The 19857-nt window shown below is 47.6% G+C and overlaps 41 non-coding genes across 41 annotated transcripts; 24 read left to right on the top strand and 17 right to left on the bottom strand.

The window, feature by feature from the left end:
- The first annotated feature begins 75 nt into the window (after positions 1-75).
- TRNAW-CCA (transfer RNA tryptophan (anticodon CCA)) lies at positions 76-147 on the top strand. Its single transcript has one exon. It is a non-coding gene; the product is annotated as a tRNA-Trp (tRNA).
- Positions 148-218: 71 nt separating this feature from the next.
- On the bottom strand, positions 219-289 carry TRNAG-GCC (transfer RNA glycine (anticodon GCC)). Its single transcript has one exon. It is a non-coding gene; the product is annotated as a tRNA-Gly (tRNA).
- Positions 290-1773: 1484 nt separating this feature from the next.
- On the top strand, positions 1774-1845 carry TRNAW-CCA (transfer RNA tryptophan (anticodon CCA)). Its single transcript has one exon. It is a non-coding gene; the product is annotated as a tRNA-Trp (tRNA).
- Positions 1846-1916: 71 nt separating this feature from the next.
- Positions 1917-1987, bottom strand: TRNAG-GCC (transfer RNA glycine (anticodon GCC)). The gene has a single exon. It is a non-coding gene; the product is annotated as a tRNA-Gly (tRNA).
- A 207-nt stretch (positions 1988-2194) lies between these two features.
- TRNAN-GUU (transfer RNA asparagine (anticodon GUU)) lies at positions 2195-2268 on the top strand. The gene has a single exon. It is a non-coding gene; the product is annotated as a tRNA-Asn (tRNA).
- A 248-nt stretch (positions 2269-2516) lies between these two features.
- TRNAW-CCA (transfer RNA tryptophan (anticodon CCA)) lies at positions 2517-2588 on the top strand. Its single transcript has one exon. It is a non-coding gene; the product is annotated as a tRNA-Trp (tRNA).
- A 71-nt stretch (positions 2589-2659) lies between these two features.
- Positions 2660-2730, bottom strand: TRNAG-GCC (transfer RNA glycine (anticodon GCC)). The gene has a single exon. It is a non-coding gene; the product is annotated as a tRNA-Gly (tRNA).
- Positions 2731-4214: 1484 nt separating this feature from the next.
- On the top strand, positions 4215-4286 carry TRNAW-CCA (transfer RNA tryptophan (anticodon CCA)). Its single transcript has one exon. It is a non-coding gene; the product is annotated as a tRNA-Trp (tRNA).
- Positions 4287-4357: 71 nt separating this feature from the next.
- On the bottom strand, positions 4358-4428 carry TRNAG-GCC (transfer RNA glycine (anticodon GCC)). Its single transcript has one exon. It is a non-coding gene; the product is annotated as a tRNA-Gly (tRNA).
- A 207-nt stretch (positions 4429-4635) lies between these two features.
- Positions 4636-4709, top strand: TRNAN-GUU (transfer RNA asparagine (anticodon GUU)). Its single transcript has one exon. It is a non-coding gene; the product is annotated as a tRNA-Asn (tRNA).
- Positions 4710-4957: 248 nt separating this feature from the next.
- On the top strand, positions 4958-5029 carry TRNAW-CCA (transfer RNA tryptophan (anticodon CCA)). Its single transcript has one exon. It is a non-coding gene; the product is annotated as a tRNA-Trp (tRNA).
- Positions 5030-5100: 71 nt separating this feature from the next.
- TRNAG-GCC (transfer RNA glycine (anticodon GCC)) lies at positions 5101-5171 on the bottom strand. Its single transcript has one exon. It is a non-coding gene; the product is annotated as a tRNA-Gly (tRNA).
- A 1484-nt stretch (positions 5172-6655) lies between these two features.
- Positions 6656-6727, top strand: TRNAW-CCA (transfer RNA tryptophan (anticodon CCA)). Its single transcript has one exon. It is a non-coding gene; the product is annotated as a tRNA-Trp (tRNA).
- A 71-nt stretch (positions 6728-6798) lies between these two features.
- Positions 6799-6869, bottom strand: TRNAG-GCC (transfer RNA glycine (anticodon GCC)). Its single transcript has one exon. It is a non-coding gene; the product is annotated as a tRNA-Gly (tRNA).
- Positions 6870-7076: 207 nt separating this feature from the next.
- TRNAN-GUU (transfer RNA asparagine (anticodon GUU)) lies at positions 7077-7150 on the top strand. Its single transcript has one exon. It is a non-coding gene; the product is annotated as a tRNA-Asn (tRNA).
- Positions 7151-7398: 248 nt separating this feature from the next.
- On the top strand, positions 7399-7470 carry TRNAW-CCA (transfer RNA tryptophan (anticodon CCA)). Its single transcript has one exon. It is a non-coding gene; the product is annotated as a tRNA-Trp (tRNA).
- A 71-nt stretch (positions 7471-7541) lies between these two features.
- TRNAG-GCC (transfer RNA glycine (anticodon GCC)) lies at positions 7542-7612 on the bottom strand. Its single transcript has one exon. It is a non-coding gene; the product is annotated as a tRNA-Gly (tRNA).
- A 1468-nt stretch (positions 7613-9080) lies between these two features.
- TRNAW-CCA (transfer RNA tryptophan (anticodon CCA)) lies at positions 9081-9152 on the top strand. The gene has a single exon. It is a non-coding gene; the product is annotated as a tRNA-Trp (tRNA).
- A 71-nt stretch (positions 9153-9223) lies between these two features.
- TRNAG-GCC (transfer RNA glycine (anticodon GCC)) lies at positions 9224-9294 on the bottom strand. Its single transcript has one exon. It is a non-coding gene; the product is annotated as a tRNA-Gly (tRNA).
- A 207-nt stretch (positions 9295-9501) lies between these two features.
- On the top strand, positions 9502-9575 carry TRNAN-GUU (transfer RNA asparagine (anticodon GUU)). The gene has a single exon. It is a non-coding gene; the product is annotated as a tRNA-Asn (tRNA).
- Positions 9576-9823: 248 nt separating this feature from the next.
- Positions 9824-9895, top strand: TRNAW-CCA (transfer RNA tryptophan (anticodon CCA)). Its single transcript has one exon. It is a non-coding gene; the product is annotated as a tRNA-Trp (tRNA).
- Positions 9896-9966: 71 nt separating this feature from the next.
- Positions 9967-10037, bottom strand: TRNAG-GCC (transfer RNA glycine (anticodon GCC)). Its single transcript has one exon. It is a non-coding gene; the product is annotated as a tRNA-Gly (tRNA).
- Positions 10038-11521: 1484 nt separating this feature from the next.
- TRNAW-CCA (transfer RNA tryptophan (anticodon CCA)) lies at positions 11522-11593 on the top strand. The gene has a single exon. It is a non-coding gene; the product is annotated as a tRNA-Trp (tRNA).
- A 71-nt stretch (positions 11594-11664) lies between these two features.
- Positions 11665-11735, bottom strand: TRNAG-GCC (transfer RNA glycine (anticodon GCC)). Its single transcript has one exon. It is a non-coding gene; the product is annotated as a tRNA-Gly (tRNA).
- Positions 11736-11942: 207 nt separating this feature from the next.
- Positions 11943-12016, top strand: TRNAN-GUU (transfer RNA asparagine (anticodon GUU)). Its single transcript has one exon. It is a non-coding gene; the product is annotated as a tRNA-Asn (tRNA).
- Positions 12017-12264: 248 nt separating this feature from the next.
- Positions 12265-12336, top strand: TRNAW-CCA (transfer RNA tryptophan (anticodon CCA)). The gene has a single exon. It is a non-coding gene; the product is annotated as a tRNA-Trp (tRNA).
- Positions 12337-12407: 71 nt separating this feature from the next.
- On the bottom strand, positions 12408-12478 carry TRNAG-GCC (transfer RNA glycine (anticodon GCC)). The gene has a single exon. It is a non-coding gene; the product is annotated as a tRNA-Gly (tRNA).
- A 1468-nt stretch (positions 12479-13946) lies between these two features.
- Positions 13947-14018, top strand: TRNAW-CCA (transfer RNA tryptophan (anticodon CCA)). The gene has a single exon. It is a non-coding gene; the product is annotated as a tRNA-Trp (tRNA).
- A 71-nt stretch (positions 14019-14089) lies between these two features.
- On the bottom strand, positions 14090-14160 carry TRNAG-GCC (transfer RNA glycine (anticodon GCC)). The gene has a single exon. It is a non-coding gene; the product is annotated as a tRNA-Gly (tRNA).
- Positions 14161-14367: 207 nt separating this feature from the next.
- TRNAN-GUU (transfer RNA asparagine (anticodon GUU)) lies at positions 14368-14441 on the top strand. The gene has a single exon. It is a non-coding gene; the product is annotated as a tRNA-Asn (tRNA).
- Positions 14442-14832: 391 nt separating this feature from the next.
- On the bottom strand, positions 14833-14903 carry TRNAG-GCC (transfer RNA glycine (anticodon GCC)). The gene has a single exon. It is a non-coding gene; the product is annotated as a tRNA-Gly (tRNA).
- A 1468-nt stretch (positions 14904-16371) lies between these two features.
- On the top strand, positions 16372-16443 carry TRNAW-CCA (transfer RNA tryptophan (anticodon CCA)). Its single transcript has one exon. It is a non-coding gene; the product is annotated as a tRNA-Trp (tRNA).
- A 71-nt stretch (positions 16444-16514) lies between these two features.
- On the bottom strand, positions 16515-16585 carry TRNAG-GCC (transfer RNA glycine (anticodon GCC)). The gene has a single exon. It is a non-coding gene; the product is annotated as a tRNA-Gly (tRNA).
- A 207-nt stretch (positions 16586-16792) lies between these two features.
- Positions 16793-16866, top strand: TRNAN-GUU (transfer RNA asparagine (anticodon GUU)). Its single transcript has one exon. It is a non-coding gene; the product is annotated as a tRNA-Asn (tRNA).
- Positions 16867-17114: 248 nt separating this feature from the next.
- TRNAW-CCA (transfer RNA tryptophan (anticodon CCA)) lies at positions 17115-17186 on the top strand. The gene has a single exon. It is a non-coding gene; the product is annotated as a tRNA-Trp (tRNA).
- A 71-nt stretch (positions 17187-17257) lies between these two features.
- On the bottom strand, positions 17258-17328 carry TRNAG-GCC (transfer RNA glycine (anticodon GCC)). Its single transcript has one exon. It is a non-coding gene; the product is annotated as a tRNA-Gly (tRNA).
- Positions 17329-18796: 1468 nt separating this feature from the next.
- Positions 18797-18868, top strand: TRNAW-CCA (transfer RNA tryptophan (anticodon CCA)). Its single transcript has one exon. It is a non-coding gene; the product is annotated as a tRNA-Trp (tRNA).
- Positions 18869-18939: 71 nt separating this feature from the next.
- On the bottom strand, positions 18940-19010 carry TRNAG-GCC (transfer RNA glycine (anticodon GCC)). Its single transcript has one exon. It is a non-coding gene; the product is annotated as a tRNA-Gly (tRNA).
- Positions 19011-19217: 207 nt separating this feature from the next.
- TRNAN-GUU (transfer RNA asparagine (anticodon GUU)) lies at positions 19218-19291 on the top strand. Its single transcript has one exon. It is a non-coding gene; the product is annotated as a tRNA-Asn (tRNA).
- Positions 19292-19539: 248 nt separating this feature from the next.
- TRNAW-CCA (transfer RNA tryptophan (anticodon CCA)) lies at positions 19540-19611 on the top strand. The gene has a single exon. It is a non-coding gene; the product is annotated as a tRNA-Trp (tRNA).
- A 69-nt stretch (positions 19612-19680) lies between these two features.
- Positions 19681-19751, bottom strand: TRNAG-GCC (transfer RNA glycine (anticodon GCC)). Its single transcript has one exon. It is a non-coding gene; the product is annotated as a tRNA-Gly (tRNA).
- Positions 19752-19857: the final 106 nt, after the last annotated feature.

The following is a 19857-nucleotide window of genomic DNA, read 5'->3' as shown; positions in this document are numbered from 1 at the left end:
GCATATGAGGAGGGGAAAATAAGTCAAAAGGCCCACAGCATTTGTTGATCTGGCTCCGAAAGCTGTAAGTGTAAGGACCTCGTGGCGCAACGGTAGCGCGTCTAACTCCAGATCAGAAGGTTGCGTGTTCAAATCACGTCGGGGTCACTGCTTACCATTTTATTCCCCACTGAGGTCATATATTTCCTTTCGAAAACAAAGTCGAAAGAAAGCAGTCTTGCATTGGCCGGGAATCGAACCCGGGCCTCCCGCGTGGCAGGCGAGAATTCTACCACTGAACCACCAATGCTTCACATGGGTTGTTCACAGGCAGAGCTCTGCCCAAGACAGTGATCAGGTGCACACACTTAAATTGTACACATATGAACCAAGTGTGCGCAGCAGACATGATAACGCCAACGTTTCACATGAAGATGGCAAGAATCAGATGCAGGAGACTATAACTATGAATGTCTTTGCATTTGCTGAGGTCACTGGCTTGGGACTAGAGTTGTGTTTATCAGGGCATGATGGCAGGCTGCTCCCGACAAAAGTGGTTCACAGAATGCACCCGCCAGATCACCAGCACTATTGTGTTTCAGATTATCTCACTGAACTCTCCTCCTGGAAAATCCTTCCCACTGGCTTTCCCAGATTCTGTGTCCTCCCCTAAATGCTGGGGTGAAACGGGCAGAGTTCTGCGCCCTGCGTCCCTTTACGCGTCCCTAACGCGCTCCCAACGCGGCCTACAGCCCTGGTCGGGCACAGCCCTGGTCGGGCTTAGATCACTGGAGCCTTTTGTGACCAAGAACTCCGGAAGCCTAGGGTCAGGCCTGTTGCACAGGCATATTGTGCCTTGCCAATCCGGGATTGTTGTGTTTCAGGGCCTAGCCATCAATACTCCTGGGATTTCTTTCCCTGAGAACCCTCTTGTCCCTGTCCTCCCACAAGCCCCAGCGTTTATGTAAAATAAAGTGTGCACCATGGGCCTTCCCCTATTTGCTCTCTCCCCAATCTCTTTCTCCAAAGCTGAGCTCTGAAGGTAAATGTATCTATCTGAGTGAGGGGCTAGGGAGGGCCTTTCCCAGCAGTCTTACAAGTCAAGAGTTCAGAGAAAGCACCTGCTATGGGAGGGAGACTTTGCTCACAGAGAAGTCAAGTCTAACATAACACATCTGATGGGCAAGGCACACGCCTTACTGGCTGGTAGCACACCTACAGAGGAGCAGGGAGCTATGCTAAGCAGGCAACAGAAAAGTCATGTATGTGTCTCATACACTGGGACCGGTAGTAATACTGGCTCTAAGACCATTAGACAGTAGTCTATTCATCATTACGTCCAACAATAACAAGACACTAAGCAAATGAGAAATGCTGTATGGCATAAAGACGCATTATATAACACAAGCTCCAGGCAGGCACACAATTATCAAGATATATATTGAGTCTCAGGAACTGTGCTACAGTTATTAACCTCTGTGGTGCAAATGGTTAGCGCGTTCGGTTGTTAACAGAAAGGTTGGTGGTTCAAGCCCACCCAGGGAAGTATCCTTTTTGCCGGCATGAAACACTTTAATGAAACACAGATACGTACCTCTGCTCTCTCCTGCTTAAGACCCTTTATCTGAACATTTCAATCCTCTGCGTTCTCTCTGCACCTGCAGTCAATTTCATAATTAGGATAGAAAACAAAAGGCCTAGCCCTGTAATACAACTGTAGGCATATGAGGAGGGGAAAATAAGTCAAAAGGCCATCAGCATTTGTTGATCTGGCTTGAAGGCTGTAAGTGTAAGGACCTTGTGGCGCAACGGTAGCGCGTCTGACTCCAGATCAGAAGGTTGCGTGGTCAAATCACGTCGGGGTCACTGCTTACCATTTTATTCCAAACTGAGTTCATATATTTCCTTTCGAAAACAAAGTCAAAGGAACGCAGCCTTGCATTGGCCGGGATTTGAACCCGGGCCTCCCGCGTGGCAGGCGAGAATTCTACCACTGAACCACCAATGCTTCACATGGGGAGTTCACAGGCATAGCTCTGTCCAAGACAGTGATCAGGTGCACACACTTAAATTGTACACATATGAACAAAGTGTGCGCAGCAGACATGACAACGCCAAAGTTTCACATGATGATGGCTTATATAAGACAAGCTCCAGGCAGGCACATACATATCAAGATATATATTGAGTCTAAGGAAAGATGCTGTAGTCACTCGTCTCTGTGGCGCAATCGGTTAGCGCGTTTGGCTGTTAACCGAAAGGTTGGTGGTTCAAGCCCACCCAGGGACGTATTATTTTGCCTGAATGAAACACTTGAATGGAAAACAGATACATACCTTTGCTCTCTCTTGCTGGACACCCTTTCCCTGAATATTTCAATTCTCTGCGTTCTCTCGGCACCTGCAGTCAATTTCATAATTAGGATAGAAAACAAAAGGTCAAGCTCTGTAATACAACTGTAGGCATATGAGGAGGGGAAAATAAGTCAAAAGGCCCACAGCATTTGTTGATCTGGCTCCGAAAGCTGTAAGTGTAAGGACCTCGTGGCGCAACGGTAGCGCGTCTGACTCCAGATCAGAAGGTTGCGTGTTCAAATCACGTCGGGGTCACTGCTTACCATTTTATTCCCCACTGAGGTCATATATTTCCTTTCGAAAACAAAGTCAAAAGAAAGCAGTCTTGCATTGGCCGGGAATCGAACCCGGGCCTCCCGCGTGGCAGGCGAGAATTCTACCACTGAACCACCAATGCTTCACATGGGTTGTTCACAGCCAGAGCTCTGCCCAAGACAGTGATCAGGTGCACACACTTAAATTGTACACATATGAACAAAGTGTGCGCAGCAGACATGATAACGCCAACGTTTCACATGAAGATGGCAAGAATCAGATGCAGGAGACTATAACTATGAATGTCTTTGCATTTGCTGAGGTCACTGGCTTGGGACTAGAGTTGTGTTTATCAGGGCATGATGGCAGGCTGCTCCCGACAAAAGTGGTTCACAGAATGCACCCGCCAGATCACCAGCACTATTGTGTTTCAGATTATCTCACTGAACTCTCCTCCTGGAAAATCCTTCCCACTGGCTTTCCCAGATTCTGTGTCCTCCCCTAAATGCTGGGGTGAAACGGGCAGAGTTCTGCGCCCTGCGTCCCTTTACGCGTCCCTAACGCGCTCCCAACGCGGCCTACAGCCCTGGTCGGGCACAGCCCTGGTCGGGCTTAGATCACTGGAGCCTTTTGTGACCAAGAACTCCGGAAGCCTAGGGTCAGGCCTGTTGCACAGGCATATTGTGCCTTGCCAATCCGGGATTGTTGTGTTTCAGGGCCTAGCCATCAATACTCCTGGGATTTCTTTCCCTGAGAACCCTCTTGTCCCTGTCCTCCCACAAGCCCCAGCTTTTATGTAAAATAAAGTGTGCACCATGGGCCTTCCCCTATTTGCTCTCTCCCCAATCTCTTTCTCCAAAGCTGAGCTCTGAAGGTAAATGTATCTATCTGAGTGAGGGGCTAGGGAGGGCCTTTCCCAGCAGTCTTACAAGTCAAGAGTTCAGAGAAAGCACCTGCTATGGGAGGGAGACTTTGCTCACAGAGAAGTCAAGTCTAACATAACACATCTGATGGGCAAGGCACACGCCTTACTGGCTGGTAGCACACCTACAGAGGAGCAGGGAGCTATGCTAAGCAGGCAACAGAAAAGTCATGTATGTGTCTCATACACTGGGACCGGTAGTAATACTGGCTCTAAGACCATTAGACAGTAGTCTATTCATCATTACGTCCAACAATAACAAGACACTAAGCAAATGAGAAATGCTGTATGGCATAAAGACGCATTATATAACACAAGCTCCAGGCAGGCACACAATTATCAAGATATATATTGAGTCTCAGGAACTGTGCTACAGTTATTAACCTCTGTGGTGCAAATGGTTAGCGCGTTCGGTTGTTAACAGAAAGGTTGGTGGTTCAAGCCCACCCAGGGAAGTATCCTTTTTGCCGGCATGAAACACTTTAATGAAACACAGATACGTACCTCTGCTCTCTCCTGCTTAAGACCCTTTATCTGAACATTTCAATCCTCTGCGTTCTCTCTGCACCTGCAGTCAATTTCATAATTAGGATAGAAAACAAAAGGCCTAGCCCTGTAATACAACTGTAGGCATATGAGGAGGGGAAAATAAGTCAAAAGGCCATCAGCATTTGTTGATCTGGCTTGAAGGCTGTAAGTGTAAGGACCTTGTGGCGCAACGGTAGCGCGTCTGACTCCAGATCAGAAGGTTGCGTGGTCAAATCACGTCGGGGTCACTGCTTACCATTTTATTCCAAACTGAGTTCATATATTTCCTTTCGAAAACAAAGTCAAAGGAACGCAGCCTTGCATTGGCCGGGATTTGAACCCGGGCCTCCCGCGTGGCAGGCGAGAATTCTACCACTGAACCACCAATGCTTCACATGGGGAGTTCACAGGCATAGCTCTGTCCAAGACAGTGATCAGGTGCACACACTTAAATTGTACACATATGAACAAAGTGTGCGCAGCAGACATGACAACGCCAAAGTTTCACATGATGATGGCTTATATAAGACAAGCTCCAGGCAGGCACATACATATCAAGATATATATTGAGTCTAAGGAAAGATGCTGTAGTCACTCGTCTCTGTGGCGCAATCGGTTAGCGCGTTTGGCTGTTAACCGAAAGGTTGGTGGTTCAAGCCCACCCAGGGACGTATTATTTTGCCTGAATGAAACACTTGAATGGAAAACAGATACATACCTTTGCTCTCTCTTGCTGGACACCCTTTCCCTGAATATTTCAATTCTCTGCGTTCTCTCGGCACCTGCAGTCAATTTCATAATTAGGATAGAAAACAAAAGGTCAAGCTCTGTAATACAACTGTAGGCATATGAGGAGGGGAAAATAAGTCAAAAGGCCCACAGCATTTGTTGATCTGGCTCCGAAAGCTGTAAGTGTAAGGACCTCGTGGCGCAACGGTAGCGCGTCTGACTCCAGATCAGAAGGTTGCGTGTTCAAATCACGTCGGGGTCACTGCTTACCATTTTATTCCCCACTGAGGTCATATATTTCCTTTCGAAAACAAAGTCAAAAGAAAGCAGTCTTGCATTGGCCGGGAATCGAACCCGGGCCTCCCGCGTGGCAGGCGAGAATTCTACCACTGAACCACCAATGCTTCACATGGGTTGTTCACAGCCAGAGCTCTGCCCAAGACAGTGATCAGGTGCACACACTTAAATTGTACACATATGAACAAAGTGTGCGCAGCAGACATGATAACGCCAACGTTTCACATGAAGATGGCAAGAATCAGATGCAGGAGACTATAACTATGAATGTCTTTGCATTTGCTGAGGTCACTGGCTTGGGACTAGAGTTGTGTTTATCAGGGCATGATGGCAGGCTGCTCCCGACAAAAGTGGTTCACAGAATGCACCCGCCAGATCACCAGCACTATTGTGTTTCAGATTATCTCACTGAACTCTCCTCCTGGAAAATCCTTCCCACTGGCTTTCCCAGATTCTGTGTCCTCCCCTAAATGCTGGGGTGAAACGGGCAGAGTTCTGCGCCCTGCGTCCCTTTACGCGTCCCTAACGCGCTCCCAACGCGGCCTACAGCCCTGGTCGGGCACAGCCCTGGTCGGGCTTAGATCACTGGAGCCTTTTGTGACCAAGAACTCCGGAAGCCTAGGGTCAGGCCTGTTGCACAGGCATATTGTGCCTTGCCAATCCGGGATTGTTGTGTTTCAGGGCCTAGCCATCAATACTCCTGGGATTTCTTTCCCTGAGAACCCTCTTGTCCCTGTCCTCCCACAAGCCCCAGCTTTTATGTAAAATAAAGTGTGCACCATGGGCCTTCCCCTATTTGCTCTCTCCCCAATCTCTTTCTCCAAAGCTGAGCTCTGAAGGTAAATGTATCTATCTGAGTGAGGGGCTAGGGAGGGCCTTTCCCAGCAGTCTTACAAGTCAAGAGTTCAGAGAAAGCACCTGCTATGGGAGGGAGACTTTGCTCACAGAGAAGTCAAGTCTAACATAACACATCTGATGGGCAAGGCACACGCCTTACTGGCTGGTAGCACACCTACAGAGGAGCAGGGAGCTATGCTAAGCAGGCAACAGAAAAGTCATGTATGTGTCTCATACACTGGGACCGGTAGTAATACTGGCTCTAAGACCATTAGACAGTAGTCTATTCATCATTACGTCCAACAATAACAAGACACTAAGCAAATGAGAAATGCTGTATGGCATAAAGACGCATTATATAACACAAGCTCCAGGCAGGCACACAATTATCAAGATATATATTGAGTCTCAGGAACTGTGCTACAGTTATTAACCTCTGTGGTGCAAATGGTTAGCGCGTTCGGTTGTTAACAGAAAGGTTGGTGGTTCAAGCCCACCCAGGGAAGTATCCTTTTTGCCGGCATGAAACACTTTAATGAAACACAGATACGTACCTCTGCTTTCTCCTGCTTAAGACCCTTTATCTGAACATTTCAATCCTCTGCGTTCTCTCTGCACCTGCAGTCAATTTCATAATTAGGATAGAAAACAAAAGGCCTAGCCCTGTAATACAACAGTAGGCATATGAGGAGGGGAAAATAAGTCAAAAGGCCATCAGCATTTGTTGATCTGGCTTGAAGGCTGTAAGTGTAAGGACCTTGTGGCGCAACGGTAGCGCGTCTGACTCCAGATCAGAAGGTTGCGTGGTCAAATCACGTCGGGGTCACTGCTTACCATTTTATTCCCCACTGAGTTCATATATTTCCTTTCGAAAACAAAGTCAAAGGAACGCAGCCTTGCATTGGCCGGGAATCGAACCCGGGCCTCCCGCGTGGCAGGCGAGAATTCTACCACTGAACCACCAATGCTTCACATGGGGAGTTCACAGGCATAGCTCTGTCCAAGACAGTGATCAGGTGCACACACTTAAATTGTACACATATGAACAAAGTGTGCGCAGCAGACATGACAACGCCAAGGTTTCACATGATGATGGCTTATATAAGACAAGCTCCAGGCAGGCACATACATATCAAGATATATATTGAGTCTAAGGAAAGATGCTGTAGTCACTCGTCTCTGTGGCGCAATCGGTTAGCGCGTTCGGCTGTTAACCGAAAGGTTGGTGGTTCAAGCCCACCCAGGGACGTATTATTTTGCCTGAATGAAACACTTGAATGGAAAACAGATACATACCTTTGCTCTCTCTTGCTGGACACCCTTTCCCTGAATATTTCAATTCTCTGCGTTCTCTCGGCACCTGCAGTCAATTTCATAATTAGGATAGAAAACAAAAGGTCAAGCTCTGTAATACAACTGTAGGCATATGAGGAGGGGAAAATAAGTCAAAAGGCCCACAGCATTTGTTGATCTGGCTCCGAAAGCTGTAAGTGTAAGGACCTCGTGGCGCAACGGTAGCGCGTCTGACTCCAGATCAGAAGGTTGCGTGTTCAAATCATGTCGGGGTCACTGCTTACCATTTTATTCCCCACTGAGGTCATATATTTCCTTTCGAAAACAAAGTCAAAAGAAAGCAGTCTTGCATTGGCCGGGAATCGAACCCGGGCCTCCCGCGTGGCAGGCGAGAATTCTACCACTGAACCACCAATGCTTCACATGGGTTGTTCACAGGCAGAGCTCTGCCCAAGACAGTGATCAGGTGCACACACTTAAATTGTACACATATGAACAAAGTGTGCGCAGCAGACATGATAACGCCAACGTTTCACATGAAGATGGCAAGAATCAGATGCAGGAGACTATAACTATGAATGTCTTTGCATTTGCTGAGGTCACTGGCTTGGGACTAGAGTTGTGTTTATCAGGGCATGATGGCAGGCTGCTCCCGACAAAAGTGGTTCACAGAATGCACCCGCCAGATCACCAGCACTATTGTGTTTCAGATTATCTCACTGAACTCTCCTCCTGGAAAATCCTTCCCACTGGCTTTCCCAGATTCTGTGTCCTCCCCTAAATGCTGGGGTGAAACGGGCAGAGTTCTGCGCCCTGCGTCCCTTTACGCGTCCCTAACACGCTCCCAACGCGGCCTACAGCCCTGGTCGGGCTTAGATCACTGGAGCCTTTTGTGACCAAGAACTCCGGAAGCCTAGGGTCAGGCCTGTTGCACAGGCATATTGTGCCTTGCCAATCCGGGATTGTTGTGTTTCAGGGCCTAGCCATCAATACTCCTGGGATTTCTTTCCCTGAGAACCCTCTTGTCCCTGTCCTCCCACAAGCCCCAGCTTTTATGTAAAATAAAGTGTGCACCATGGGCCTTCCCCTATTTGCTCTCTCCCCAATCTCTTTCTCCAAAGCTGAGCTCTGAAGGTAAATGTATCTATCTGAGTGAGGGGCTAGGGAGGGCCTTTCCCAGCAGTCTTACAAGTCAAGAGTTCAGAGAAAGCACCTGCTATGGGAGGGAGACTTTGCTCACAGAGAAGTCAAGTCTAACATAACACATCTGATGGGCAAGGCACACGCCTTACTGGCTGGTAGCACACCTACAGAGGAGCAGGGAGCTATGCTAAGCAGGCAACAGAAAAGTCATGTATGTGTCTCATACACTGGGACCGGTAGTAATACTGGCTCTAAGACCATTAGACAGTAGTCTATTCATCATTACGTCCAACAATAACAAGACACTAAGCAAATGAGAAATGCTGTATGGCATAAAGACGCATTATATAACACAAGCTCCAGGCAGGCACACAATTATCAAGATATATATTGAGTCTCAGGAACTGTGCTACAGTTATTAACCTCTGTGGTGCAAATGGTTAGCGCGTTCGGTTGTTAACAGAAAGGTTGGTGGTTCAAGCCCACCCAGGGAAGTATCCTTTTTGCCGGCATGAAACACTTTAATGAAACACAGATACGTACCTCTGCTCTCTCCTGCTTAAGACCCTTTATCTGAACATTTCAATCCTCTGCGTTCTCTCTGCACCTGCAGTCAATTTCATAATTAGGATAGAAAACAAAAGGCCTAGCCCTGTAATACAACTGTAGGCATATGAGGAGGGGAAAATAAGTCAAAAGGCCATCAGCATTTGTTGATCTGGCTTGAAGGCTGTAAGTGTAAGGACCTTGTGGCGCAACGGTAGCGCGTCTGACTCCAGATCAGAAGGTTGCGTGGTCAAATCACGTCGGGGTCACTGCTTACCATTTTATTCCCCACTGAGTTCATATATTTCCTTTCGAAAACAAAGTCAAAGGAACGCAGCCTTGCATTGGCCGGGAATCGAACCCGGGCCTCCCGCGTGGCAGGCGAGAATTCTACCACTGAGCCACCAATGCTTCACATGGGGAGTTCACAGGCATAGCTCTGTCCAAGACAGTGATCAGGTGCACACACTTAAATTGTACACATATGAACAAAGTGTGCGCAGCAGACATGACAACGCCAAAGTTTCACATGATGATGGCTTATATAAGACAAGCTACAGGCAGGCACATACATATCAAGATATATATTGAGTCTAAGGAAAGATGCTGTAGTCACTCGTCTCTGTGGCGCAATCGGTTAGCGCGTTTGGCTGTTAACCGAAAGGTTGGTGGTTCAAGCCCACCCAGGGACGTATTATTTTGCCTGAATGAAACACTTGAATGGAAAACAGATACATACCTTTGCTCTCTCTTGCTGGACACCCTTTCCCTGAATATTTCAATTCTCTGCGTTCTCTCGGCACCTGCAGTCAATTTCATAATTAGGATAGAAAACAAAAGGTCAAGCTCTGTAATACAACTGTAGGCATATGAGGAGGGGAAAATAAGTCAAAAGGCCCACAGCATTTGTTGATCTGGCTCCGAAAGCTGTAAGTGTAAGGACCTCGTGGCGCAACGGTAGCGCGTCTGACTCCAGATCAGAAGGTTGCATGTTCAAATCACGTCGGGGTCACTGCTTACCATTTTATTCCCCACTGAGGTCATATATTTCCTTTCGAAAACAAAGTCAAAAGAAAGCAGTCTTGCATTGGCCGGGAATCGAACCCGGGCCTCCCGCGTGGCAGGCGAGAATTCTACCACTGAACCACCAATGCTTCACATGGGTTGTTCACAGGCAGAGCTCTGCCCAAGACAGTGATCAGGTGCACACACTTAAATTGTACACATATGAACAAAGTGTGCGCAGCAGACATGATAACGCCAACGTTTCACATGAAGATGGCAAGAATCAGATGCAGGAGACTATAACTATGAATGTCTTTGCATTTGCTGAGGTCACTGGCTTGGGACTAGAGTTGTGTTTATCAGGGCATGATGGCAGGCTGCTCCCGACAAAAGTGGTTCACAGAATGCACCCGCCAGATCACCAGCACTATTGTGTTTCAGATTATCTCACTGAACTCTCCTCCTGGAAAATCCTTCCCACTGGCTTTCCCAGATTCTGTGTCCTCCCCTAAATGCTGGGGTGAAACGGGCAGAGTTCTGCGCCCTGCGTCCCTTTACGCGTCCCTAACGCGCTCCCAACGCGGCCTACAGCCCTGGTCGGGCACAGCCCTGGTCGGGCTTAGATCACTGGAGCCTTTTGTGACCAAGAACTCCGGAAGCCTAGGGTCAGGCCTGTTGCACAGGCATATTGTGCCTTGCCAATCCGGGATTGTTGTGTTTCAGGGCCTAGCCATCAATACTCCTGGGATTTCTTTCCCTGAGAACCCTCTTGTCCCTGTCCTCCCACAAGCCCCAGCTTTTATGTAAAATAAAGTGTGCACCATGGGCCTTCCCCTATTTGCTCTCTCCCCAATCTCTTTCTCCAAAGCTGAGCTCTGAAGGTAAATGTATCTATCTGAGTGAGGGGCTAGGGAGGGCCTTTCCCAGCAGTCTTACAAGTCAAGAGTTCAGAGAAAGCACCTGCTATGGGAGGGAGACTTTGCTCACAGAGAAGTCAAGTCTAACATAACACATCTGATGGGCAAGGCACACGCCTTACTGGCTGGTAGCACACCTACAGAGGAGCAGGGAGCTATGCTAAGCAGGCAACAGAAAAGTCATGTATGTGTCTCATACACTGGGACCGGTAGTAATACTGGCTCTAAGACCATTAGACAGTAGTCTATTCATCATTACGTCCAACAATAACAAGACACTAAGCAAATGAGAAATGCTGTATGGCATAAAGACGCATTATATAACACAAGCTCCAGGCAGGCACACAATTATCAAGATATATATTGAGTCTCAGGAACTGTGCTACAGTTATTAACCTCTGTGGTGCAAATGGTTAGCGCGTTCGGTTGTTAACAGAAAGGTTGGTGGTTCAAGCCCACCCAGGGAAGTATCCTTTTTGCCGGCATGAAACACTTTAATGAAACACAGATACGTACCTCTGCTCTCTCCTGCTTAAGACCCTTTATCTGAACATTTCAATCCTCTGCGTTCTCTCTGCACCTGCAGTCAATTTCATAATTAGGATAGAAAACAAAAGGCCTAGCCCTGTAATACAACTGTAGGCATATGAGGAGGGGAAAATAAGTCAAAAGGCCATCAGCATTTGTTGATCTGGCTTGAAGGCTGTAAGTGTAAGGACCTTGTGGCGCAACGGTAGCGCGTCTGACTCCAGATCAGAAGGTTGCGTGGTCAAATCACGTCGGGGTCACTGCTTACCATTTTATTCCAAACTGAGTTCATATATTTCCTTTCGAAAACAAAGTCAAAGGAACGCAGCCTTGCATTGGCCGGGATTTGAACCCGGGCCTCCCGCGTGGCAGGCGAGAATTCTACCACTGAACCACCAATGCTTCACATGGGGAGTTCACAGGCATAGCTCTGTCCAAGACAGTGATCAGGTGCACACACTTAAATTGTACACATATGAACAAAGTGTGCGCAGCAGACATGACAACGCCAAAGTTTCACATGATGATGGCTTATATAAGACAAGCTCCAGGCAGGCACATACATATCAAGATATATATTGAGTCTAAGGAAAGATGCTGTAGTCACTCGTCTCTGTGGCGCAATCGGTTAGCGCGTTTGGCTGTTAACCGAAAGGTTGGTGGTTCAAGCCCACCCAGGGACGTATTATTTTGCCTGAATGAAACACTTGAATGGAAAACAGATACATACCTTTGCTCTCTCTTGCTGGACACCCTTTCCCTGAATATTTCAATTCTCTGCGTTCTCTCGGCACCTGCAGTCAATTTCATAATTAGGATAGAAAACAAAAGGTCAAGCTCTGTAATACAACTGTAGGCATATGAGGAGGGGAAAATAAGTCAAAAGGCCCACAGCATTTGTTGATCTGGCTCCGAAAGCTGTAAGTGTAAGGACCTCGTGGCGCAACGGTAGCACGTCTGACTCCAGATCAGAAGGTTGCGTGTTCAAATCACGTCGGGGTCACTGCTTACCATTTTATTCCCCACTGAGGTCATATATTTCCTTTCGAAAACAAAGTCAAAAGAAAGCAGTCTTGCATTGGCCGGGAATCGAACCCGGGCCTCCCGCGTGGCAGGCGAGAATTCTACCACTGAACCACCAATGCTTCACATGGGTTGTTCACAGCCAGAGCTCTGCCCAAGACAGTGATCAGGTGCACACACTTAAATTGTACACATATGAACAAAGTGTGCGCAGCAGACATGATAACGCCAACGTTTCACATGAAGATGGCAAGAATCAGATGCAGGAGACTATAACTATGAATGTCTTTGCATTTGCTGAGGTCACTGGCTTGGGACTAGAGTTGTGTTTATCAGGGCATGATGGCAGGCTGCTCCCGACAAAAGTGGTTCACAGAATGCACCCGCCAGATCACCAGCACTATTGTGTTTCAGATTATCTCACTGAACTCTCCTCCTGGAAAATCCTTCCCACTGGCTTTCCCAGATTCTGTGTCCTCCCCTAAATGCTGGGGTGAAACGGGCAGAGTTCTGCGCCCTGCGTCCCTTTACGCGTCCCTAACGCGCTCCCAACGCGGCCTACAGCCCTGGTCGGGCTTAGATCACTGGAGCCTTTTGTGACCAAGAACTCCGGAAGCCTAGGGTCAGGCCTGTTGCACAGGCATATTGTGCCTTGCCAATCCGGGATTGTTGTGTTTCAGGGCCTAGCCATCAATACTCCTGGGATTTCTTTCCCTGAGAACCCTCTTGTCCCTGTCCTCCCACAAGCCCCAGCTTTTATGTAAAATAAAGTGTGCACCATGGGCCTTCCCCTATTTGCTCTCTCCCCAATCTCTTTCTCCAAAGCTGAGCTCTGAAGGTAAATGTATCTATCTGAGTGAGGGGCTAGGGAGGGCCTTTCCCAGCAGTCTTACAAGTCAAGAGTTCAGAGAAAGCACCTGCTATGGGAGGGAGACTTTGCTCACAGAGAAGTCAAGTCTAACATAACACATCTGATGGGCAAGGCACACGCCTTACTGGCTGGTAGCACACCTACAGAGGAGCAGGGAGCTATGCTAAGCAGGCAACAGAAAAGTCATGTATGTGTCTCATACACTGGGACCGGTAGTAATACTGGCTCTAAGACCATTAGACAGTAGTCTATTCATCATTACGTCCAACAATAACAAGACACTAAGCAAATGAGAAATGCTGTATGGCATAAAGACGCATTATATAACACAAGCTCCAGGCAGGCACACAATTATCAAGATATATATTGAGTCTCAGGAACTGTGCTACAGTTATTAACCTCTGTGGTGCAAATGGTTAGCGCGTTCGGTTGTTAACAGAAAGGTTGGTGGTTCAAGCCCACCCAGGGAAGTATCCTTTTTGCCGGCATGAAACACTTTAATGAAACACAGATACGTACCTCTGCTTTCTCCTGCTTAAGACCCTTTATCTGAACATTTCAATCCTCTGCGTTCTCTCTGCACCTGCAGTCAATTTCATAATTAGGATAGAAAACAAAAGGCCTAGCCCTGTAATACAACAGTAGGCATATGAGGAGGGGAAAATAAGTCAAAAGGCCATCAGCATTTGTTGATCTGGCTTGAAGGCTGTAAGTGTAAGGACCTTGTGGCGCAACGGTAGCGCGTCTGACTCCAGATCAGAAGGTTGCGTGGTCAAATCACGTCGGGGTCACTGCTTACCATTTTATTCCCCACTGAGTTCATATATTTCCTTTCGAAAACAAAGTCAAAGGAACGCAGCCTTGCATTGGCCGGGAATCGAACCCGGGCCTCCCGCGTGGCAGGCGAGAATTCTACCACTGAACCACCAATGCTTCACATGGGGAGTTTACAGGCATAGCTCTGTCCAAGACAGTGATCAGGTGCACACACTTAAATTGTACACATATGAACAAAGTGTGCGCAGCAGACATGACAACGCCAAGGTTTCACATGATGATGGCTTATATAAGACAAGCTCCAGGCAGGCACATACATATCAAGATATATATTGAGTCTAAGGAAAGATGCTGTAGTCACTCGTCTCTGTGGCGCAATCGGTTAGCGCGTTCGGCTGTTAACCGAAAGGTTGGTGGTTCAAGCCCACCCAGGGACGTATTATTTTGCCTGAATGAAACACTTGAATGGAAAACAGATACATACCTTTGCTCTCTCTTGCTGGACACCCTTTCCCTGAATATTTCAATTCTCTGCGTTCTCTCGGCACCTGCAGTCAATTTCATAATTAGGATAGAAAACAAAAGGTCAAGCTCTGTAATACAACTGTAGGCATATGAGGAGGGGAAAATAAGTCAAAAGGCCCACAGCATTTGTTGATCTGGCTCCGAAAGCTGTAAGTGTAAGGACCTCGTGGCGCAACGGTAGCACGTCTGACTCCAGATCAGAAGGTTGCGTGTTCAAATCATGTCGGGGTCACTGCTTACCATTTTATTCCCCACTGAGGTCATATATTTCCTTTCGAAAACAAAGTCAAAAGAAAGCAGTCTTGCATTGGCCGGGAATCGAACCCGGGCCTCCCGCGTGGCAGGCGAGAATTCTACCACTGAACCACCAATGCTTCACATGGGTTGTTCACAGGCAGAGCTCTGCCCAAGACAGTGATCAGGTGCACACACTTAAATTGTACACATATGAACAAAGTGTGCGCAGCAGACATGATAACGCCAACGTTTCACATGAAGATGGCAAGAATCAGATGCAGGAGACTATAACTATGAATGTCTTTGCATTTGCTGAGGTCACTGGCTTGGGACTAGAGTTGTGTTTATCAGGGCATGATGGCAGGCTGCTCCCGACAAAAGTGGTTCACAGAATGCACCCGCCAGATCACCAGCACTATTGTGTTTCAGATTATCTCACTGAACTCTCCTCCTGGAAAATCCTTCCCACTGGCTTTCCCAGATTCTGTGTCCTCCCCTAAATGCTGGGGTGAAACGGGCAGAGTTCTGCGCCCTGCGTCCCTTTACGCGTCCCTAACACGCTCCCAACGCGGCCTACAGCCCTGGTCGGGCTTAGATCACTGGAGCCTTTTGTGACCAAGAACTCCGGAAGCCTAGGGTCAGGCCTGTTGCACAGGCATATTGTGCCTTGCCAATCCGGGATTGTTGTGTTTCAGGGCCTAGCCATCAATACTCCTGGGATTTCTTTCCCTGAGAACCCTCTTGTCCCTGTCCTCCCACAAGCCCCAGCTTTTATGTAAAATAAAGTGTGCACCATGGGCCTTCCCCTATTTGCTCTCTCCCCAATCTCTTTCTCCAAAGCTGAGCTCTGAAGGTAAATGTATCTATCTGAGTGAGGGGCTAGGGAGGGCCTTTCCCAGCAGTCTTACAAGTCAAGAGTTCAGAGAAAGCACCTGCTATGGGAGGGAGACTTTGCTCACAGAGAAGTCAAGTCTAACATAACACATCTGATGGGCAAGGCACACGCCTTACTGGCTGGTAGCACACCTACAGAGGAGCAGGGAGCTATGCTAAGCAGGCAACAGAAAAGTCATGTATGTGTCTCATACACTGGGACCGGTAGTAATACTGGCTCTAAGACCATTAGACAGTAGTCTATTCATCATTACGTCCAACAATAACAAGACACTAAGCAAATGAGAAATGCTGTATGGCATAAAGACGCATTATATAACACAAGCTCCAGGCAGGCACACAATTATCAAGATATATATTGAGTCTCAGGAACTGTGCTACAGTTATTAACCTCTGTGGTGCAAATGGTTAGCGCGTTCGGTTGTTAACAGAAAGGTTGGTGGTTCAAGCCCACCCAGGGAAGTATCCTTTTTGCCGGCATGAAACACTTTAATGAAACACAGATACGTACCTCTGCTTTCTCCTGCTTAAGACCCTTTATCTGAACATTTCAATCCTCTGCGTTCTCTCTGCACCTGCAGTCAATTTCATAATTAGGATAGAAAACAAAAGGCCTAGCCCTGTAATACAACAGTAGGCATATGAGGAGGGGAAAATAAGTCAAAAGGCCATCAGCATTTGTTGATCTGGCTTGAAGGCTGTAAGTGTAAGGACCTTGTGGCGCAACGGTAGCGCGTCTGACTCCAGATCAGAAGGTTGCGTGGTCAAATCACGTCGGGGTCACTGCTTACCATTTTATTCCCCACTGAGTTCATATATTTCCTTTCGAAAACAAAGTCAAAGGAACGCAGCCTTGCATTGGCCGGGAATCGAACCCGGGCCTCCCGCGTGGCAGGCGAGAATTCTACCACTGAACCACCAATGCTTCACATGGGGAGTTTACAGGCATAGCTCTGTCCAAGACAGTGATCAGGTGCACACACTTAAATTGTACACATATGAACAAAGTGTGCGCAGCAGACATGACAACGCCAAGGTTTCACATGATGATGGCTTATATAAGACAAGCTCCAGGCAGGCACATACATATCAAGATATATATTGAGTCTAAGGAAAGATGCTGTAGTCACTCGTCTCTGTGGCGCAATCGGTTAGCGCGTTCGGCTGTTAACCGAAAGGTTGGTGGTTCAAGCCCACCCAGGGACGTATTATTTTGCCTGAATGAAACACTTGAATGGAAAACAGATACATACCTTTGCTCTCTCTTGCTGGACACCCTTTCCCTGAATATTTCAATTCTCTGCGTTCTCTCGGCACCTGCAGTCAATTTCATAATTAGGATAGAAAACAAAAGGTCAAGCTCTGTAATACAACTGTAGGCATATGAGGAGGGGAAAATAAGTCAAAAGGCCCACAGCATTTGTTGATCTGGCTCCGAAAGCTGTAAGTGTAAGGACCTCGTGGCGCAACGGTAGCGCGTCTGACTCCAGATCAGAAGGTTGCGTGTTCAAATCATGTCGGGGTCACTGCTTACCATTTTATTCCCCACTGAGGTCATATATTTCCTTTCGAAAACAAAGTCAAAAGAAAGCAGTCTTGCATTGGCCGGGAATCGAACCCGGGCCTCCCGCGTGGCAGGCGAGAATTCTACCACTGAACCACCAATGCTTCACATGGGTTGTTCACAGGCAGAGCTCTGCCCAAGACAGTGATCAGGTGCACACACTTAAATTGTACACATATGAACAAAGTGTGCGCAGCAGACATGATAACGCCAACGTTTCACATGAAGATGGCAAGAATCAGATGCAGGAGACTATAACTATGAATGTCTTTGCATTTGCTGAGGTCACTGGCTTGGGACTAGAGTTGTGTTTATCAGGGCATGATGGCAGGCTGCTCCCGACAAAAGTGGTTCACAGAATGCACCCGCCAGATCACCAGCACTATTGTGTTTCAGATTATCTCACTGAACTCTCCTCCTGGAAAATCCTTCCCACTGGCTTTCCCAGATTCTGTGTCCTCCCCTAAATGCTGGGGTGAAACGGGCAGAGTTCTGCGCCCTGCGTCCCTTTACGCGTCCCTAACACGCTCCCAACGCGGCCTACAGCCCTGGTCGGGCTTAGATCACTGGAGCCTTTTGTGACCAAGAACTCCGGAAGCCTAGGGTCAGGCCTGTTGCACAGGCATATTGTGCCTTGCCAATCCGGGATTGTTGTGTTTCAGGGCCTAGCCATCAATACTCCTGGGATTTCTTTCCCTGAGAACCCTCTTGTCCCTGTCCTCCCACAAGCCCCAGCTTTTATGTAAAATAAAGTGTGCACCATGGGCCTTCCCCTATTTGCTCTCTCCCCAATCTCTTTCTCCAAAGCTGAGCTCTGAAGGTAAATGTATCTATCTGAGTGAGGGGCTAGGGAGGGCCTTTCCCAGCAGTCTTACAAGTCAAGAGTTCAGAGAAAGCACCTGCTATGGGAGGGAGACTTTGCTCACAGAGAAGTCAAGTCTAACATAACACATCTGATGGGCAAGGCACACGCCTTACTGGCTGGTAGCACACCTACAGAGGAGCAGGGAGCTATGCTAAGCAGGCAACAGAAAAGTCATGTATGTGTCTCATACACTGGGACCGGTAGTAATACTGGCTCTAAGACCATTAGACAGTAGTCTATTCATCATTACGTCCAACAATAACAAGACACTAAGCAAATGAGAAATGCTGTATGGCATAAAGACGCATTATATAACACAAGCTCCAGGCAGGCACACAATTATCAAGATATATATTGAGTCTCAGGAACTGTGCTACAGTTATTAACCTCTGTGGTGCAAATGGTTAGCGCGTTCGGTTGTTAACAGAAAGGTTGGTGGTTCAAGCCCACCCAGGGAAGTATCCTTTTTGCCGGCATGAAACACTTTAATGAAACACAGATACGTACCTCTGCTCTCTCCTGCTTAAGACCCTTTATCTGAACATTTCAATCCTCTGCGTTCTCTCTGCACCTGCAGTCAATTTCATAATTAGGATAGAAAACAAAAGGCCTAGCCCTGTAATACAACTGTAGGCATATGAGGAGGGGAAAATAAGTCAAAAGGCCATCAGCATTTGTTGATCTGGCTTGAAGGCTGTAAGTGTAAGGACCTTGTGGCGCAACGGTAGCGCGTCTGACTCCAGATCAGAAGGTTGCGTGGTCAAATCACGTCGGGGTCACTGCTTACCATTTTATTCCCCACTGAGTTCATATATTTCCTTTCGAAAACAAAGTCAAAGGAACGCAGCCTTGCATTGGCCGGGAATCGAACCCGGGCCTCCCGCGTGGCAGGCGAGAATTCTACCACTGAGCCACCAATGCTTCACATGGGGAGTTCACAGGCATAGCTCTGTCCAAGACAGTGATCAGGTGCACACACTTAAATTGTACACATATGAACAAAGTGTGCGCAGCAGACATGACAACGCCAAAGTTTCACATGATGATGGCTTATATAAGACAAGCTACAGGCAGGCACATACATATCAAGATATATATTGAGTCTAAGGAAAGATGCTGTAGTCACTCGTCTCTGTGGCGCAATCGGTTAGCGCGTTTGGCTGTTAACCGAAAGGTTGGTGGTTCAAGCCCACCCAGGGACGTATTATTTTGCCTGAATGAAACACTTGAATGGAAAACAGATACATACCTTTGCTCTCTCTTGCTGGACACCCTTTCCCTGAATATTTCAATTCTCTGCGTTCTCTCGGCACCTGCAGTCAATTTCATAATTAGGATAGAAAACAAAAGGTCAAGCTCTGTAATACAACTGTAGGCATATGAGGAGGGGAAAATAAGTCAAAAGGCCCACAGCATTTGTTGATCTGGCTCCGAAAGCTGTAAGTGTAAGGACCTCGTGGCGCAACGGTAGCGCGTCTGACTCCAGATCAGAAGGTTGCGTGTTCAAATCACGTCGGGGTCACTGCTTACCATTTTATTCCCCACTGAGGTCATATATTTCCTTTCGAAAACAAAGTCAAAAGAAAGGATTGGCATTGGCCGGGAATCGAACCCGGGCCTCCCGCGTGGCAGGCGAGAATTCTACCACTGAACCACCAATGCTTCACATGGGTTGTTCACAGGCAGAGCTCTGCCCAAGACAGTGATCAGGTGCACACACTTAAATTGTACACATATGAACAAAGTGTGCGCAGCAGACATGATAACG

Source organism: Lissotriton helveticus, chromosome 1_2 (genome assembly GCF_964261635.1).
Source record: "Lissotriton helveticus chromosome 1_2, aLisHel1.1, whole genome shotgun sequence".
NCBI lineage: Eukaryota > Metazoa > Chordata > Amphibia > Caudata > Salamandridae > Lissotriton > Lissotriton helveticus.
Note: the sequence above shows the minus strand (reverse complement) of the source record. Positions and strands in the feature narration are given on the sequence as shown.